The sequence below is a fragment of the Pituophis catenifer genome, unplaced genomic scaffold, assembly GCF_029215685.1.
Source record: "Pituophis catenifer annectens isolate HBS135680 unplaced genomic scaffold, rPitCat1.0.hap2 SCAF_5, whole genome shotgun sequence".
Classification (NCBI taxonomy): Eukaryota; Metazoa; Chordata; class Lepidosauria; order Squamata; family Colubridae; genus Pituophis; species Pituophis catenifer.
In genome coordinates this window covers 88,863,696-88,885,019 of record NW_027256885.1, presented here as the reverse complement: position 1 = coordinate 88,885,019, position 21,324 = coordinate 88,863,696, and positions in this window count along the sequence as shown.

Sequence of the window (21,324 nt, the reverse complement as noted above, 5' to 3'; positions counted from 1 at the left end):
GCTAGACCCAAAATGGCTGCTGCAACAAGCAGGAACCTCACACAGCCACAAAAAGCCCCCCCAAAAAACTTTCACACTTTACACACACACAACACAACACAACACAACTGGCTCACCCACAATGTAAAAGCAGATGTGGTAGACTCAAAATGGCCCCTGCAACAAGCAGGAACCTCACACAGCCACAAAAGCCCAAAAAACCAACTTTCACACTTTACACACACAAAATTCCACATACAGCTTTGTGAGATTTTGTGTGTTTGTGTAGTTAGAGTGAAACACTACAGAAACACACTAAATCTCAGAAAGCTGCACAAATATTATTTTATTTTAATTTATTTTTATTTTTATATAAAAGCAGCTAAATTTAAAACTTCCTAAACTTTAAATGGCTAGGTCTAAAAAAAGAACAACTAAAAAAACCCCCAATTAACTATTTTTTTTAAAGCTCCCAAAGGGGAAAAAAAACTTACCCAATAGAACAGGGGTGTTCAACCTTGGCAACTTTAAGACTTGTGGACTTCAACTCCCAGAATTCCTCAGCCAGCTTTACTGGGAGTTGAAGTCCACAAGTCTAGGCAGGAAGGCAGGCAGGCAGAAAGAGCTGCTCACTGATGAGCTTGATTGCAGGCAGGGAGATTCAGTTGCTTGCTGATGCATGGATTGCGATCGTCATGCGATCAGCAGCTAAGGTAAGCAAGCTGGAGGCTGCGGGGGGGGGGAGAAAAAAAGAAACTTTTTTTCTTTTACATGGCTCTTGTTTTTGTTTTTTTGTTTTTTATTAAATTTATATACCGCCCTACTCCCGAAGGACTCAGGGCAGTGAACAGACACAAAATAAAATACATAGATACAAAAGTTAGAAACATAATTAAAACCAGATTAAATAATTTAGCCCGAGACAATTAAAAATCCCAATAATTTAAAACAGATTAAAATTTCGATTTAAAAGAATTTTAAAACAGGGGAGAAAATTAGGCCAGGCCGGCTTGCTGGAATAGGAGGGTCTTAAGAGCATGGCGAAAAGTGCGCAGATCCGGGATCCTCCGTATCTCTGGGGGGAGCTCGTTCCAGATAGTGGGTGCCCCCACAGAGAAGGCCCTCCCCCTGGGGGCCGCCAGTCAACATTGTTTGGCTGATGGCACCCGGAGGAGCCCCTCTCTATGAGAGCATACCGGCTGGTGGGAGGCTGTTTGTGGTAGTAGGCGGTCCCGTAAATAACCAGGTCCTAAGCCATGGAGCGCTCTAAAGGTGGTGACCAAAACCTTGAAGCGCATGCAGAAGACCACCGGGAGCCAGTGCAACTCGCACAGGAGAGGTGTCACACGGGAGCGCCATGTTGCTCCCATAACCACCCGTGCAGCCGCACTCTGTGCCAGTTGGAGCCTCTGGGTGCTCCTCAAGGGGAGCCCCATGTAGAGAGCGTTACAGTAGTCCAGGCAGGAAGTAACGAGGACATGAGTGACTGTGTGTAGGGAGTCCCGATCCAGAAAGGGACGCAACTGGCGAATCAGGCGAACCTGATGAAAAATCCTCCTGGTCATGATTAGCAGGCAACTCAGCTGGGATGTCAGAGCTTGGCTGATCAGAGCCATTTAAAAGGGAAAAAAGGCTCTGATGATCGCGGGGCTCAGCTGGGCATGGGGGGCAGGGGCAGGGATTTTTGCTACCGGTCCTCCGAACTGCCCACCGCAATCGCTACTTACTCGCCCGAGCCGGTCCGAACCGGGAGCATTTCACCCCTACTCTAGACCCTTTACTTTTTCTTCTAGTCACTTGATTAATTTACATTTGCTACATACGTATGTAGTTTGGGTATTCTATGGGCATAAGTATATAAATGGAACATATTCTGCAGATCACAATAGTATCAGTTTCTTCTTCCATGAGTGGATTTAAAAAAATTGAGAGTGAAAATGTAGAGCGTTTTACCACAGATTTTTAAAAGGGAAAACTGGCCAATTTGGAATACAGATATTCTAACAGATCATTTAAAATTTGGGGGACTCAAGTCTAGCTAAAAGTTTAATGTTCTAACATTTAAAGAATGCCTATAGTTCAAATTGTCTAGTTTAAAAATGTAAGGTTCTATCAGATCATTTAGATTGTCCAATTTGAATTTTTTTAGTGTTGAGTGGGCTTAAGCACGAGGTTCGTTCTTAGCCTGTACTGGAATGTTCTTTGATTGTCCTTTCTTTCTTGTGATCCTTTCCTTCCCTGGTTTCTTGTGGGCTTAATTTATCTCTTACTTCTCTGCCTTTATATGTTCTGTACTTGCTCTTGTCTACTTGCCTTTGATTTTCTTTTGCCTTGTGTCCTGTGTTGTCTTTTTATCCTTCCTACTTGTTTTTCTCCTGCCACTACCGGGTATTCAGCTCTCCCTGCTTTTCTCAGTTCATGGAGTTACCCCCCCCACCCCCGGTCACCTGTTGGTCTCCCACGTTGCTCTATTGCTGTTCTCAGTTACCGGTTCGCTGATCCCCTTTGCTGAAATGCTCCACCAACAACAACAGCCTCTGGTTGCACCAATGCTCTCCCGTTGCTTTTCACGCTCCTCTCAGGATCTGCTTTGTTGTGATGCCTCTCGCTGCCGGCTCTCCCCTCTGCCATGCTGGCGCTGCTCCTGGCTCCCCAGCCACGTGGCTCCCGTTTGTGCTGTTTCTCCCAGCAACAGGACCACCCGGATGGCACACGGTAAGCTTGCCTCTTGTCTCCTCTCCACAGCCAGTTCTCCTCCTCCTCCTCCTCCTCCTCCTCCTCCTCCTCCTCCTCCTCCTCCTCTCTGCCCCACGGATGGTTTTCCTCCCTGCTCCACAGCTGGGGCCCACTCACTCACCATCTTGCCTCGTTGTTCTCCGCCGGTGTGTTTTGCCTCTCTGCTCACAAAGGACAATTGTGTTTCCTTTCTTTCTCTCTCTCTCTCGTTTTTAAAGGACTGAAACTGCATCTTTGTCCAGAAGGCATCTCAATGGCTGACAAACCTCCGATAGGTGCGGCAGAAATTTTGCTAAATAGGTAACAAATCTGATAAATCTATGCACTGATTTAACATCAGCAGGGGGTGGTAACTCCACAGTGGCTCTAATCTTATCTGGATCAGCTTTTAAGCCCTACCTGAGCTACTCGACGTGATAGCCACGGTGGCAGTAGATACACCCAGGCTTATAGTCATGGGTGATTTCAACTTGCCATCCGTTGGTGAAACGTCTGAGGTGGCTCGGGAGTTCATGGCTTCCATGACGGCCATGGACCTGACCCAGTTAGTTCATGGCCCTACTCACAGGGGAGGTCACACTCTGGACTTGATTTTTGTCTCTGGCCAGTGGTTGAGTGGTCTTGTTATAGGGGATATAGACATGGAACCCTTGTCATGGACTGACCACTCACTCCTTCGCCTAGATCTTCGAACCGCGACCCCTTGCCGCAGGGAGGCGGACCCAATTAGATGGATCCGCCCCAGGCGTCTGATGGATCCTGATAGGTTCCAGACGGAGCTTGGGCCATTTCCTGAGGATCTAGCACATGACTCGGCCGAGGACCTGGTAGCCGCCTGGGATCGGGCGGCTGGTGGGGCCTTGGACCGAGTCGTGCCTTTGCGGCCTCTGACCCGTTGCCGATCCCGGGCGGCTCCTTGGTTTACCGAGGAGCTGAGGGAAATGAAGTGCCGGAAAAGATGCCTGGAGAGCGGTTGGAGGGCCAGTCTCGCTGAATCTGATCGAACACTGGTAAGGTCGCATATTAAGGCCTACCTAGTGGCGATAAAGATGGCAAAGTCTAACTACTTTTCCACCTCTATTGCGTCATCAGGGAATCGTCCAGCCACCCTGTTTAGGGTGACCCGCTCCCTGTTCCATCTGGGAGTGCGGGAGGATCGCTTAGAAGGCAGAGCAGAGGATTTCGGACAATACCTGTATGACAAAATCGCTCAGATCCGGGGGGATTTGGACTCTGACTGGGTAGATCAGGGCAGGGTGACGAGGAACAGTCTTGAGAATGTTATCTGGGAGGAGTTTGATGCTGTGACTCCCGATGATGTGGACAGGATTTTGGGGAGAGTTAGTGCGGCCACATGTTTACTGGACCCGTGTCCCTCCTGGTTGGTACTGGCTTCCCGGGAGGTTACACAAGGCTGGCTCCAGGGCGTCATTAATGCTTCGTTGAGTGAGGGTCACTTCCCCGCTGCCCTGAAAGAGGCGGTGGTGAGGCCTCTCCTCAAGAAGCCGTCCCTGGATCCAGCAATATTGGCTAACTATCGTCCTGTCTCCAACCTTCGCTTCATTGTGAAGGTTGTTGAGAGTGTGGTCGCGCAACAGTTTCCGCAATTCCTGGAGGAAACATCCTATCTAGATCCGTTCCAGTCGGGTTTCAGGTCTGGGCACAGCACGGAAATGGCATTGGTCGCGTTGGTGGATGATCTCTGGAGGGCTCGGGACAGGGTTTATTCCTCTGTTCTGGTCCTATTAGATCTCTCAGCGGCTTTTGATACCATCGACCATGGTATCATGCTGCACCGGCTGGAAGAGTTGGGGGTGGGAGGCACTGTGTTGCGGTGGTTCTCCTCCTTTCTCTCCGACCGGTCGCAGTTTGTGTTGGCAGGGGGGCAGAGGTCGACCTCGAGGCCTCTCATCTGTGGAGTGCCGCAGGGATCGGTCCTTTCGCCCCTTCTGTTCAACATTTATGTGAAGCCGCTGGGTGAGATCATCCGTGGCTTTGGGGTGAGATACCATCAGTACGCTGATGACACCCAGCTGTACATCTCCACCCCAGGCCACCCCAACAATGCCCTTGAAGTGATGTCCCAGTGCCTGGAGGCTGTGCGGATCTGGATGGGGAGGCTTTGGGGTGAGATACCATCAGTACGCTGATGACACCCAGCTGTACATCTCCACCCCAGGCCACCCCAACAATGCCCTTGAAGTGATGTCCCAGTGCCTGGAGGCTGTGCAGATCTGGATGGGGAGGAACAGGCTCAAACTCAAACTATTGGGGGCAAGTCTTTGGCCCCCACTGAAAGGGCTCGCAATCTGGGAGTCCTCCTGGATAGGCAGCTGTCTTTGGAGGAACATCTGACGGCTGTTACCAGGGGGACCTTTTATCAGGTTCGCCTGATTCGCCAGTTGCGGCCCTTTCTCGATCGGGTTTCCTTGTGCACAGTCACTCACGCCCTCGTCACCTCTCGCCTTGACTACTGCAATGCTCTCTACATGGGGCTCCCCTTGAAGAGCACCCGGAGGCTCCAGCTGGTCCAGAATGCAGCAGCGCGGGTAGTGATGGGAACAACATGGCGCTCCCATGTAACACTGCTCCTGCGCGAGCTGCACTGGCTCCCGGTGGTCTTCCGGGTGCACTTCAAGGTGTTGGTTATCACCTTTAAAGCGCTCCATGGCATAGGGCCTAGCTATCTGCGAGACCGCCTGCTGCTACCGACGACCTCCCATCAACCCGTGCGCTCCCACAGAGAGGGCCTCCTCAGGGTGCCATCAGCCAAACAGTGTAGGCTGGTGGCCCCCAGGGGGAGGGCCTTCTCTGTGGGGGCTCCCACCCTCTGGAATCAGTTGCCCCCGGAGATAAGGAGAATCCATTACCTCAATGCCTTCCGTCGTTCCCTGAAAACCCATCTTTTCCAGCAAGCCGGGTTGGCTTAAGAAGAAATTTTTAAATTCTTTTAATTAGTTTATGTTTTTTTTTAACTTTCGGCCCAAAATTTATATATATTTTTAAATGTTTTAATATTTGTATTCTATGTTTTTTATCTTGGCTGTACACCGCCCTGAGTCCTCAGGGAGAAGGGCGGTATATAAATTGGAAATTAAATTAAATTAAATTAAACCTTGTGAGGACAAAATATGCCCATGGAAGCAGACTTCGTGCACCTTAAATTGCAACTGCTTTACACTAAGCCTTAACCTCACCTGCCTACACCGATCTAATAGTGCTATTAGCTTCTCATCATGATCATGCTCAGTTTCTTTGTCTGTTTCACCACAGCCAACTATAAGAACGTCATCAGCTATTGGCTCAATTCCACTGAGCCCACTTAGTAGTTAGTGCTGCTTTCGTTGATACACCTCTGGTGCTACAGAAACTCCAAAGGGTAATTTAAGCCATCTCTTTCTATCCCATGGGGTCCAGAACGTAGTCGTGTAGCTACTCATTTCATCCAGTTTACACTGTAAGAAGGCATCTCTAGCATCAACAAGCCTAAAAACCCATGCTTTGGGTAGATTGTGCAAAATGTCATCAAGTGATGGCATTAAATAGTGTGACCGTTTCAGGGCCATATTCAGAAACTTGGGATCAATGCAAATTCTAATCTTCTCCGGCCTAATAAAAACCATGTTGCTTATCCAATCAGTGGGCTCAGTTACTGACATAATATGCCCTTCCGCCTCGTATTTATCCAGTTGTGCTTTAACCTGCTGCTTAATAGCTATAAGCACATTGTGTGGTGCACTTTGTACTGGGGAAATAGTAGGGTCAAGTTCAAAATGAACCTCTCCTGGAACAGATACTATGGGGCCCTCAAACACCTCCTGGTATACTTGGAGGATTTGCTGTTTTGTCAATGGCCCCACTGGAGATTTGGGGGGGTAACTCACAACATTGTGTAGCTCGGCCAGAATGGTAAACTGCATCAACCCCAAGCGCTCACACGTTGATCTTGACAATAATGGTTTCTGATCAGCTTCCACAATTTCAAATTCAAGTTTATAAATATCCCCACGTATGCTGCATTCTGTGAGTTCATTAGTTCTCCTGAATATAACTTCAATTTAGTACTGCTAGGCTGAAGACGTATCTCGGGTGCCAGTTTCATTTTATCCTTTAGACTCATAACATCACAGGTTGCACCTGAGTCCAGCTGGCAGGGTTGAATTATGTTGTTAAACCTGAGATTTACAAACCATTTTTTGCCCTTAGAGTGTACTGTGCCAATACATTCTTTCCTATAAACCACATCAGTGGTAAACAAGGATGCATCCTCCTGAGGTGCATTCTCCAAGTCTGACATCTGCTCATTTGTATGCAGCTTCCTCACTTCCCTTTTTCATGCCTGACACACTCCTGCAAAGTGATTTAGCCTCCCACACACTCTGCAGGTTTTCCCATATGCAGGGCACTGCTCTCTTGTATATGCACACTGCCGCAATACATGCATGCTACTTGATTGTTTACAGATGAATTATATAACTGCATTTTATGCTGGTACTTGTATTGATAATTCATCATACTTGGCTGTTGTTTAGAGACTGTATTAACACAATCCTTACCCCGCTCTAGAACTCTCAGCCGTTTGTCAGTAAGTTCTATAGTCCGACAGATCTCAATTGCTGCTTGCAGGCTTAAAGTATGCTCCCTCAAGAGACGGCGGCATGTGCTTTCACTAGTAATGCCCAAAACTATTTTGTCCCGAATGAGTTCATCGCTTAAGGGGCCATAGTCACAACTGGCTGCTTTTTCCTTTAAGCGTGTGACAAAGCTATATATTGTTTCACCTTCTTCTTGCTTGCAGCTGCCAAATATGTATATTTCAAAAATAACATTTTTGAGAGGTCTGAAATAAGTCTCTAAAGCGTCTAGAATAACTTTGGTATCGCTTTCTTGCTCCACAGAAAGGGTTAAGTTGTGTTTGTAAATGTGGAGGCATTCACTGCCTATCAATCTCCTTAATATGGTGGCTTGAACTGCTGCCGGCTTATCATCCAAGCTTGTACCTAAGGTGTAGTCTTCGAACTCTGCCCTGAACTTATTCCAATTGCTGCTGCAGTCTCTACTCACCCTCATGGCCTCAGGCAGAGGTATACTGTTAGCAGCTGCCATGCTTACACTGCTTAGCTTCCGGGAGTATGCTTCAAATGTATCAGGAAGACATAGATTCAGACTTCTAACACCATGTTTCAGGAAGTTTAATCGTAAGAAAGATGCTCAATAAGACACCATTACAAGTATATATCTACATATGCCAGGAACCGGAAATACCTCACAGGAGCAGCTGAAGGCAGCTCCTCGAGAGGCAGGGAATGCATCTCAGACTAATCCTGCCAACACAGCAGATATAACCACTGTAACAGATCCCTCTCACAATTACTACTATTGAGCAAGGTACCACATATACTGTACCTGTGCATTTTGTTTTTCTTGCCTAAATGTAGAACCTTACTTTTTTTACTATTGAATTTCATTTTGTTAGATAGCACCCAATGTTCAAGTCTGTCAAAATCCTTCTGTATCTTAAGCCTATCTTCTGGAGTGTTGGCTATTCCTGCTAGCTTGGTGTCATCTGCAAATTTGATGAGTTCCCCATCTATCCCCTCATCCAAATAATTGATGAAGATGTTCAAGAGAACTGGGCCTAAAACAGAGCCTTGGGGTACCCCACTGCATACTTCCCTCCATGTAGATGCAGTTCCATTAAGGATTACACATTGAGTGCAGTTGGTCAGCCAGTTATGAATCCATCTGGTGATGTTGCTGTCTAATCCACATTTTTCTATTTTATCAAGTAGTAGGTTATGGTCTACTTTAGCAAATGCCTTACTGAAGTCCAAATAAATTATATCAACAGCATTCCTCTGGTCCACTAATTTTGTCACTTTGTCAAAGAATGCAATAAGATTAGTCTGGCATGATCTGTTTCTGACAAACCCATGTTGGCTTTTGGTTATTACTTGGTTTGCTTCTAGGTGTTCTCTGATTCGTTCCTTGATTATCTTTTCCAGAATCTTCCCTGGTATTGAGGTCAGGCTGATAGGTCTGTAGTTTCCTGGATCTGTTTTTTTCCTTTTTTGAAGATGGGAAATACATCAGCTCTTTTCCAGTCCTCTGGCAGTTCCCCGGTGCTCCAGGATCTTTGAAAGATATAGTTCAGTGGTTCTGAGATCTCACCTGCCAGTTCCTTCAGAACCTTGGGGTGTAATCTATCTGGTCCTGGTGATTTGAACTCGTCTAGGGTAGACAGGTGCTCATTTACCATTTTCTTCCCTATTTTAACTTGTGTTCCTAATCTGTTTTTTGTGGTGCTGTTTTTGATAGGTTGGACTGTTTTTTCCCTTTGTATAAAGACAGATGCAAAAAACGAGTTAAGTAGTTCTGCTTTCTCCCTGTTCCTTGTCACCTACTTGACACTTTCTCCCAGCAATGGACCAATTGTTTCCTTGACTTTTTTCTTGTTTTTAACATGTTGGAAGAACATGTTAAATGCTTTTATTATTTTTTACTTTTGTTGCAAGCCTTTGTTCATTGTGAGCCTTAGATTTCCTCACTTCATCTTTGCAGGCTCGGGCTATTTGCTGATATTTTTTATTTTTTTATTTATTTATTTATTTATTTATTTATTTATTTATTTATTTATTTATTTATTTTATTTATTTTATTTCTATACTGCCCTTCTCCCAAAGGACTCAGGGCGGTGTACAGCCTGATTAAAAGCACAAAGACAGACAAAATTTAAAAATTATTAAAATTATTAAATGATAGGCTCAATTATAAAACCCCAAATTTAAAATCCCATATTTAAAAACCAATTAAAATCTTTACATTGATAGCCCAGCCTGGCAGAACAACAAGTTTTGAGGGCACAGCGAAATACACGGAGATCAGAGATTTTATGAATTTCTGGGGGCAGTTCATTCCAAAGGGCAGGGGCTCCCACAGAGAAGGCCCTCCCCCTGGGTGTCGCCAGCCGACATAATTTGGCCGATGGCACCCTGAGGAGACCCTCTCTGTGGGAGCGAACTGGCCGGTGGGAGGCTACTGGTGGCAGAAGACGGTCTCGAAGGTATCCAGGTCCAATGCCATAGAGCACTTTAAAGGTGGTAACCAACACCTTGAATCGCACCCAGAAGACCACTGGGAGCCAGTGCAGCTCGCGCAGGAGGGGTGTCACGTGGGCACAACGAGTTGCACCCATAACCACCAGCGCGGCCGCATTCTGGACCAGTTGGAGCCTCCGGGTGCTTTTCAAGGGGAGCCCCATGTAGAGAGCATTGCAGTAGTCCAGTCGGGAGGTGACAAGGACGTGAGTGACTGTGCTCAAGGCATTGCGATCCAGACCACCCCAACGATGCCCTTGAATTTATGTCCCGGTGCCTGGAGGCCGTGCGGATCTGGATGGGGAGGAACAGGCTCAGGCTCAACCCATCCAAGACTGAGTGGCTGTGGTTTCCGACGTCCCGATATAGTCAGTTGGTGCCATCACTGACTATTGGGGGCGAATCATTGGCCCCCACGGAGAGGGTGCGCAACTTGGGCGTCCTCCTGGATTCACGGCTGTCTTTAGAAGAGCACTTGACAGCCATGACCGGGAGGATTTTTCATCAGGTTCGCCTGATTCGCCAGTTGCGTCCCTTTCTGGATCGGGACTCCTTACGCACCGTCACTCATGCCCTCGTCACCTCCCGTCTGGACTATTGTAATGCTCTCTACATGGGGCTCCCCTTGAGGAGCACTTGGAGGCTCCAACTGGCGCAGAGTGCGGCCGCGTGGGTGGTGACGGGAGCGACATGGTGCTCCCATGTAACACCTCTCCTGCGCGAGTTGCACTGGCTCCCGGTGGTCTTCCGAGTGCGCTTCAAGGTTTTGGTTATCACCTTTAGAGCACTCCATGGCTTAGGACCTGGTTATTTACGGGACCGCCTGCTACTACCAATAGCCTCCCACCGACCAGTACGCTCCCATAGAGAGGGGCTCCTCCGGGTGCCGTCGGCCAAACAATGTCGACTGGCGGCCCCCAGGGGGAGAGCCTTCTCTGTGGGGCCACCTACTATCTGGAATGAGCTCCCCCCGGAGATGCGGAGGATCCCGGATCTGCGTACCTTCCGTCGCGCGCTCAAGACTTTCCTATTTCATCAAGCCAGCCTGACCTAAGTTTTTTCCCTTTTTAAATGGAAATTTTAAATTTGGTTTTAAATTATTGGGGTTTTAAATTTCAGCCAAATTATTTAATTTGTTTTAGTCTATTTTAAATTTTGTATTTATATGTTTTATTTTATGGCTGTTCACCGCCCTGAGTCCTTCGGGAGTAGGGCGGTATACAAATTCAATAAAATCAAAATCAAATCAAAATAATGCAACTTTTAGGATTAAGGTAGGAAATCCAACGTGGCTTTTCGCCAGTGAGAACAGTTTACAATCCCTGGACACATTGTCTCCAATCTCTCTGGAAATTGTTATCCATAATTTTTAATTAAAGGCATTTTTAACAAAGTAAAAACTGTAAGAGAAAATACAGCTAATAAAGAATAAATCATAACAAAGAAAATAGAAAAAGAAAAGGAAAAGAAAAGAAAGATTATAAAAAAAGATCTTGACAGTAGTTATAGTTTTTACTTTGCTCCCTTTCTCAGATTACATTATCATTTCCTTCTTTCCATAAACTCCCCTTTCTAATCTTAAAACCCATGAATCACAAGTTAATTTCTCTCTCTTTTTTTCCAGCAAAAAGTCCATAAGGGGTTTCCAGTCACTAATAAACAAGCAAGCAAGCCGGCTTGCTAAACCGGCTCTGTGCGGAACCCAGTTGAAGAATCTCCCAGATGCTGGTTGCTGGTTAGAACTCAGTTTATTTCCCGCTACAAGGTGGCTTTTAGTAAGAGCCGAGGTGGCGCAGTGGTTAGGGTGCAGTACTGCAGCTACTTCAGCTGACTGCTAGTTCAGCAGATCAGCGGATCAAATCTCACCGGCTCAAGGTTGACTCAGCCTTCCATCCTTCCGAGGTGGGTAAAATGAGGACCCAGATTGTTAGGGGGCAATATGCTATTTAGTATACTGTCTTTGGTGTAAGCCGCCCAGAGTCCTCGGACAGTGGGCAGCATAGAAATATGACAAATAAATAAATAAATAAATAAATAAATAAATAAATAAATAAATGCCGGTCTACAATAGTTTAAAGTCGGCGCTGAGAGATTCCGCCTCTCAGCTCCTTTTTCTAGCCCTCACCACACACCCCCATCATCCACTCATCCGGCGAGACTGCGAGGAGGCTTGTCAGCTGTTCAGCGGCTAGGTTCAAATGCACCGCCCGGCTCCTGTGCGCTGCCCATCCTGACATCATCCGATGGCGCCAGGCATTCTATCCACCAGCATAGCATCAACGTTGCCGTTCTTCAGCTACCCCCCTCCCGTGGTTCGCCATCACCACTGTGAGATATAAGACCCAAATATTTTAATCCTCACAATTCATAAACAAGTCTGGTTCACAAAATCAAAGGTTTATTGGAGATAAAATGAAGAAAAATAAAAAGCGGTTGCAAGCGCGGCCTCTTAAACCCTTCCCAAATGGATTGAGTTCAAAGAGCGCAAAAAGCAGTTTTCAAGCTACACATTTTATATTCCTACACAATGCACGCCATGCCTAAGAATCCCTCCCAACTCCCCTTTATTCTCCTAAATCATTGTTCAAGTTGTTTTACACTTTAAAGGGTCATCTTGACATTTCCTGCCTAACAACAACTATCTTATCATGTTTACTTTTACTTTTCATCCTGGGCAGATGTTCCTTTTTTTACTGATAATGGTTTTGCCCAAGGAGTAGGTTCCTGTCTTCAAGGGAGCTTTTAGCAAGTCATAACACATTGTCTCTACTAATTACAATTTGTGGTCAGTTTGCAACAGTAAGAACATCATAGCTTTTTAATACATTAAACACTTTTATAAAAGTAACTTATTATTCATTTCTTTTTTTAATATAACTTTTTATTATTTTTTTATAAAAACAAACAAACATTTAGTACATCTGTCGCCCCCTCCCTGTGACATCTCGGTGTTATCTTCGGTCGTTCTTCTTCTTCTTCTTCCTCCAAAAAAGGAAATTTCTTCTATCTTGATCTTTATACAAACCATTTTAATATCTCCTTACTAAGACAAAATTCTGCCTATCAAATTTTTAAGTATAATCATAAAACTTTGATCTTTTATATCTCTTTTCCAACCAATAATAAAAAACAGTTCCATATTCTATAATACTCTATCTCTTCCCTATCTTTAATCATTAAAGTCAATCTATTCATTTCTGCACAATCCATAATTTTTTTTATCACCTCATCTTCCAAAGGTATTTTCTCTGCTTTCCAATTTTGAGCATAAACAATTCTTGCAGCTGTTATTACATGTATAATCAAATAAGTGTTTTCCTTACTAGTCTTTTCTGGAAGAATACCCAATAGGAACAGCTCTGGTTTAAATTCAATACGTAACTGTATCATCTCTTCCAACCATGTTTTAATTTTATTCCAATATTTTTTTGCTTCTGGACATGTCCACCACATATGATAATAAGACCATGGTAGCTGATGACATTTCCAACATTTCGCTGATTTATCTTTAAACATTTTTGCTAACCTCTCTGGTGGCATATGCCATCTATAAAACATTTTATATTGATTTTCCTTGTATGCAGTGGACATCATTAATTTATAATTCTTTCCCACATTTGTTGCCATTTTTCAAATTCAATAGGGTAACCAAAATTTCTTCCCCAAGCTATCATTGTTTCTTTTACTTGCTCCTCTTCCAGATCAATAAACAGCAAAAAATTATAAAGTTTTTTTATTAACTTCTCTTCTGTTCCTGTGAGTATCCTATCCAACTCAGTTTTTTCCAAATAGAAACCATATAATCTAGCATCTTTTTCGTATCTTGTTCTTATCTGCATATATATATACCAATCTATCTCAATCCATTTCTCTTCCAATTCTCTTTTCTCTTTCTTTCTTTTTTTTTAATTTTAAAAACAAACTTTATTCAATATAAAAAGATAAAAGATTGTACAAAACATTCTTAACTCTAAAAAATAAAGTACAATTCTAAATTACATATATACTAAAACTAACAAACAGGATTATCTATCTATATTTGAACATGTAAATACATATATACATTAACCTTGATTTCTTAATGACGGTGTAAATTTGTTACCCTTAATTTCTTACTGTATTTGACTTTAGTTTTTTTTCCATCGATTGATCCATTCATACCATCTGTCCCATATTTTGTAATGCTGTGAGTCTTCCTTGTTGTTTAATTTTAAAGTTAATCTATCCATTTCTGCACATGTAAATAATTTTTGGATTATTTGTTGTTCTGTTGGCAACTGTTCTAATTTCCAGGATTGGGCTAGGGTTAATCTAGCCGCTGTAATTATATGTAATGTGATGTATTTTATTTCTTTTCTACTACTTTTTTTAAGTATGCCTAATAAAAAAATTTCAGGTTTTAGGTCAATCTCTTCTTCTGTTATTTCTGTTATCCATATTCTAATTTTCATCCAAATTTTTTTAATTTTTGGGCAAAGCCACCAAAGATGATAAAAGGTTCCCAGTTATTGTCTGCATTTCCAACATATCGGATTACAATTTGGGTACATTTTTGCCAATCTAGCAGGGGCTAGGTACCACCTATACCACATCTTGTAGTGGTTCTCTTTGTACATTGTTGCCTTTGTTATTCTACAATTATTTTCCCATATCATTTCCCACTCTTCTAATTGTATATTTCTTCCAATGTTCCTAGCCCAAGCTATCATTTGGCTTTTGACTATGTTTTCTGCCAGGTCGAACTCTAGTAGGTATTTATAGATCTTTGAAATTAATTTTCCCTCTTTAATTTCTAATAATTTATCTAATTGGTTGGATTTTATATCAACTCCTCCTTCTTCACTGTCTTTTTTATATCTAGTTTGTATTAGTAAATATGGCCACCAGTCTATTTCTATACCCTGGTCCCTGAGCTCTTGGCGAGATTTGAGTCTCCCATTAATATCCAGAATTTCTTTGTATCTTATTATTTTTTGAGTAGCTGGTGTGTTGGGGTGCATTGTATTGGGGTGCATTGTTGCCTCTAATGTAGATATCCAGCCTGGGACTTTCATATAGTGCTTACGTTTAATTTCCAACCAGATGTCAATTAGTGAATTTCTTATTATATGGTTTTTAAAATGTTTGTATGTTTTGTTTCCGATGTTCCACAAGTAAGCATGCCAGCCTTTTAATAAATCGTGACCTTCCAATTTCAATACTCTTTGGTTGTCCAAATTAACCCAATCCTTAATCCATATTAGACTTGCTGCTCTATAATATTTTTCCCAGGCTGGTAGGCCAAAGCCTCCTCTGGTTTTATCATCTTGTAGTGTTTTTAAATTTATCCTCGGTTTTTTCCCCTCCCATATAAATTTTGCGATTAATTTATTCAAATTTGTAAAAAAAAAAATTCTAATTTAACTGGAATAGTTTGAAATAAGTAGAGGAGCCTTGGGAGTATATTCATCTTTATCGCCACGATTCTTCCTAGCAGCGATAGTTTAAGTTTCCCCCATCTCTCTAGGTCTTTTTTAATTTGTTGTATTAGTTCTCCATAATTGTTATCCTTAATTGCTATATTTCTAGTTGTCAAATTTATACCTAAATATTTTATCTTTTTAACTACTTGCAATCCCGATTGTTGTTTCAGTTCTTCTATTTGTTTTATTGTTAGATTTTTGGTTAGTATTTTAGTCTTGTTTTTATTAATTTTTAACCCTGCCACCCTGCCGAATTTCTCTATTTCCTCCATCAATTTTAATTGTGTTTCTAATGGGTCTTCTGTGAAGAATACAAGGTCATCAGCAAAGGCTTGGACCTTGTATTCTTCTCCTTTTACTTTAAGTCCTTTTATATTTTTATTTAGTCTAATTCTCCTAAGCAGATTCTCCAGGGTTAAAATAAAAAGCAGGGGTGAGAGTGGGCACCCTTGTCTTACTCCTCTACTTATTTCAAAGAAATCTGTTAATTCCCCATTAACTAATAGTCTTGCCTTCTGACTTGTGTATATTGTAGATATTATCTTTTCAAATTTCTCTCCGAATTTCATATTTTTTATTTGTTGTGTCATGAATTTCCAATTGACCTGATCAAATGCTTTTTGTGCATCCAGAAAAACAAGTGCTGCTTGCTTCTCTGGATGCACCTCATAGTATTCTATTATGTTAATCACCATTCTTAAATTATTTTTAATTTGTCTTGTCGGCAAGAATCCATTCTGATCTGGATGTATTCTGTTATTTAATATTATTTTTAATCTATTCGCCATTAAATTCATAAAAATTTTATAGTCGGTATTTAATAGGGAAATTGGCCTATAATTACTAATTTGTGTTGTATCTGTCCCTTCTTTGTAGATTAATGAAATATGTGCTTCTTTCCAAGATTCTGGTATTTTTGCTTCTTTTAATGCCTCATTGTAAACCTCTAATAATATCCCATTTAATGATGTTCCTAATCCTTTGTATAGTTCTATTGGTAGCCCATCTGTTCCCGGGGTTTTATTATTTTTTTGTTTCCTAATAGTTTCCTGTAATTCTTCCATCATAATCTCCCTATTTAACATCTTTTTTCTTCTTCCGTTATCACGGGCATTTCCTCCTTTTTAAAATATTGATCTATTTCTTCTACTTCCACCTTTTCTTGCTTATATAGATTTTGAAAGAATTGAATTGCTATTTCTTTCTTTTTTTCTGGGCTCTGATGCAGCTTACCTTCATTGTCCTGTAGTTGATGAATTATTCGTTTTTCCCTTTCTTTTCTGAATTTATAAGCCATCCACCTCCCCAGTTTACTTGCCTGTTCAAATTGATTTTGTCTTATAAATTTTAATGCATTGACATATTTTTCTTGTTCAAGTATGTTCAATTTGTGTTTAGCAGCCGTCCAATTAACTCTTATCTGTTCATCCTCTGGTCTTTCCTGTAATTTCTCTTCGCAATTTTTAATCTCACTATAAATTTTGTTATATTCCTTTTCCCTCTCCTTTTTTCTTTTGCTATTATAGGCTAATGTTATTCCTCTGATGTAGGCTTTTGTTGTGTCCCACAAATTTTGTAAAGATGTCTGGCTTTTATTATTATCCTTGAAGAACCATTTCAGTTCTTCTATTCTTTCAATATATTCTTTTTCTTTCATTACTTGTGTATTCATCATCCATCTGCTTTTCCCCTTTCTCCATCCTCTCCATTCTATTATTAATGGGTTATGATCGGCCCAATCATTTGTCCCTATTTCTACTGATTGAATCTTCTGTATTAGTTTAGTTTAGTTTAGTTTAGTTTGATTTGTATACTGCCCTACTCCCGAAGGACTCAGGGCGGTGAACAGCCAAACAATAAAATACATAGATACAAAAAATTTAAAAACCCGATAAAATCAAATTAAATCATTTTGGCCCAGACAGATTAAAACACCTCAATAATTTAAAAACAGATTAAAATTTACATATTAAAAAGAAGGAAGAGATTAGGCCAAGCCCGCCTGGTGGAATAAAAAGGTCTTCACAGCGCGGCGGAAGGTGCGCAGATCCGGGATCCTCCGTATCTCCGGGGGGAGCTCATTCCAGACGGTAGGTGCCCCCACAGAGAAGGCTCTCCCCCTAGGGGCCGCCAGTCGACACTGTTTGGCTGACGGCACCCGGAGGAGTCCCTCTCTATGAGAGCGTACTGGCCGGTGGGAGGCTATTGGTGGTAGTAGGCGGTCCCGTAGATAACCAGGTCCTAAGCCATGGAGCGCTTTAAAGGTGGTAACCAAAACCTTGAAGCACACCCGGAAGACCACCGGGAGCCAGTGCAGCTCGCGCAGGAGAGGTGTTACATGGGAGCGCCATGTCGCTCCCATTACCACCCGCGCGGCTGCACTCTGTGCCAGTTGGAGCCTCCGGGTGCTCCTCAAGGGGAGCCCCATGTAGAGAGCATTGCAATAGTCCAGACGGGAGGTGACGAGGGCATGAGTGACCGTGCGTAACGAGTCCCGATCCAGAAAGGGACGCAACTGGCGAATCAGGCGAACCTGATGAAAAATCCTCCCGGTCATGGCCGTTAAGTGCTCTTCTAAAGACAGCCGTGAATCCAGGAGGACGCCCAAGTTGCGCACCCTCTCCGTGGGGGCCAATGATTCGCCACCAATAGTCAGTGATGGCGCCAACTGACTATATCGGGACGTCGGAAACCACAGCCACTCGGTCTTGGATGGGTTGAGCCTGAGCCTGTTCCTCCCCATCCAGATCCGTACGGCCTCCAGGCACCGGGACATCACTTCAAGGGCATCGTTGGGGTGATCCGGGGTGGAGATGTACAGCTGGGTGTCGTCAGCGTACTGACTCCACCCCGAAACCACGGATGACCTCGCCCAGCGGCTTCACATAAATGTTGAACAGGAGAGGCGAGAGGACCGACCCTTGTGGCACCCCACATATGAGGTGCCTCGGGGTCGACCTCTGTCCCCCTGTCAACACAGACTGCGACCGGTCAGAGAGAAAGGAGGAGAACCACCGCAACACAGTGCCTCCCACCCCTAACTCTTCCAACCGGTGCAGCATGATACCATGGTCAATGGTATCAAAAGCCGCTGAGAGATCTAACAGGACCAGGACAGAGGAGCACCCCCTGTCCCGAGCCCTCCAGAGATCATCAACCAACACGACCAATGCCGTTTCCATGCTGTACCCGGGCCTGAAGCCCGACTGGAATGGATCCAGATACGTCGTTTCATCCAGGTGCTGGGGGAGCTGTTGCGCAACCACACTGTATTAAAGTCTTCGTAGCCCATACCATGTCTATCCTCGACCAAGATTTGTGAGGGTTGGAATAGTATGTATATTTTTCTTCTTTGGGGTTATATAATCTCCAAACATCTACTAAATTTAGTTCTTCTATGAGGGATAAAAATGTTTTCGGCAACAAATTTTTCTTATTATTTTTTTTATTCTGATTACTTCTATAATCTTTTTTTTGGGTCTACAATAGCATTAAGATCGCCTAGCAGGCATACATTTTCTATATTTTGTTCTATTATTTTTTCATGTAGGTTTTGATAAAATTCTTTTTGTTCGCTATTTGGTGCATATACCACAACTAATAACACATTTTTACCTTTAAGATTAACTTCAATCATCACAGTTCTTCCTATTTTATCTACATATTTGAGTTTGCTTTCTATTTCTTCTTTAACATAAACTGCTATTCCTTTTTTCTTCTCATCTGTTAATGATATGTATAATTTCCCTAGTTTTTTGCATTGTAGATACTTTTCTTCTTGTTTTCTTATGTGGATTTCTTGAAGGCATATTATGTCTGCTTTTTGTTTGATTAATTTTCTAAATGTTTGATTTCTTTTCACAGGAGAGTTAAGTCCGTTTATGTTTATTGATATGATTTTCAAATTTCTGTCCCTTTTTAAAAGTTAGTCTTCTTTCTTTTTGTTCCTTTACTTCCTGTCCCTTTTTTTTGCTTGGTCTTGTGCTCTTGTCGTTACTCCTTTTTCTTCTTCTTGAATTTCCCCTTCTTCCTCTTTTTCTTTCTCCTTATTGTTCTCTTCACGTAGGGTTATTTGGTCTTCTCGTCTCTATATTATTTGGCCTCTCCTTCTCGGCTCCTCTCCTCTGCCATCTGTTCCTTCTTGTTCCCTGACCTGGTCGTATAAGTTTTGTGCTTTTTCTATCGTATCCACTCTTATCTTTTTCCCCTTCCACGTGACTAGTACTCCTTCCAGCAATAACCATCGAAATAGTATTTGTTTTCTGTTTAATAATGCAGTGAGGAATCCATAATCTTTCCTCCACTCTCTAATTCTTTTTGGTATTTGTTTTAATGCTATTATGTCTTTTTGTTTGTAATATATTGGTTCTTCTTTACCTATTTTAAAGACAATATCTCTGACCTTCTTTCTTACAAAACGTACATGGACTTCTCTTGGGAGTCTGTGTTGTCTCACATAATTGGTATTCACTCTGAACACTTCGTCTATTTCATTAATGATCTCTTCCTTATCTCTTTGCAAGATCTCGGCGATCATTTCAGCCATTACTTGTGTCAGATCTTCATCTCTTTCCTCTCTTATGTTTTGAAATCGTAGGTAGAATGCTGCTTTTTCCATTTCCAATTGTGCTACCGTACTTTCAAGTTCTTTATTAAGGCCTGTCATTTTTACATCTAGCAACTCTAATTTCTCTTCTGTACGTTCTGTTTTTTTTTTCTATAGTTGTGATCCTTTGGTCGTTTTTTGAAATCATCTCCTGAATGGAGTCTATTTTTCCATCTAATTTTTGAATATCTTCTTTGACCGAATTTTTAATTTCGTCTAAATCTCTCCTGGTTTCCTCATGATTTTTAAACATACACTCTTGCATTTTTTGCATAGTCTCTTGTATTGTTATTAACGTGGTCTGTACCATCTGCATACTCATGGTCGGGGTTTGTTTTTCAGTTGGGAAAATTCCTTCTATAGTTTTTTGTGTCGCTGGAGATGCCATTAATCTGATTGGTGTTGGAGTAACCTTCTTCCCTGTCTTTACTGTGGTTACTGTAGTAGATGTCATTTCTTTCAAAATTTTATAATCAATTTTTTTTTTTGTACTATTTGATATTAAGGTTTTAAATAAAGTTAAATAACTTCTATTTCTATTATTCTTATGGTAAATATATTCTAATTAATTTTCAATTCAATTAATTATACTATACAAAACTATAAGTACTATATATCCTATAAAAATAGGATATAACAAATGTTAACAAATGTTATAATATTCTATCGCTTAGGTAATTAATTGATTTTCTAATAGATGTTATAAGAAGTTTGATTTCAATCAAAACATAAAAAACAAGTTATTACAATATTACAATATTTAAGCAATACTAAGTTAATATATATATCTATTAATTAATACTATTTAAGTTAAATTGATCTTCTAATAAATAATTAAGATAATTAAGGATAAGTTAATTAAGAAATAATTACAAATAAATAAATTACTATAATTGTAATTACACAGTAAGAGTATTGGTAATTATTATATTTAGAATATCTTAAAAATATATATAGTATCTAAGTATATAATATAAGTATAAATGTATATAGATTTTCCTTTTATAGATTAATTACATAAAATTTACTGTTCTTTGCACGGATCACGTTTTTGCAGTTCTCCAAAATCCACCAATATTAGTCCACTCTTCTTGAAGTTAGAAAGTCAGAAGTTAGAAAGCAAAAAGGAAACTTCCAGTCTTTCACTCTTACTGTCCAAAATGGCGATCGTTATTTTCCGGATTCTTAATGTCCCGAATTAGTTGTTGTCTATATTGTTCTTCTCCGTCAGTGTAGCTTAGCTCAGAAAAGAAAAATCAGCGTCCTGCTTCCTATCATTCCTTCCTCCGAAATGTACTCTCTTTCAAATGTGTTTTCAATAAATAGAACTAACGTGGCAGGTTTCGCTGAGTCACTTCGCTCCCCTCGTTGTTTGCCGCCTGCACCTTTCCGAGTCTTTCTGCTTTTCCGCTACTCCTCCGGACTCTAGGATTGATCTCCTCCT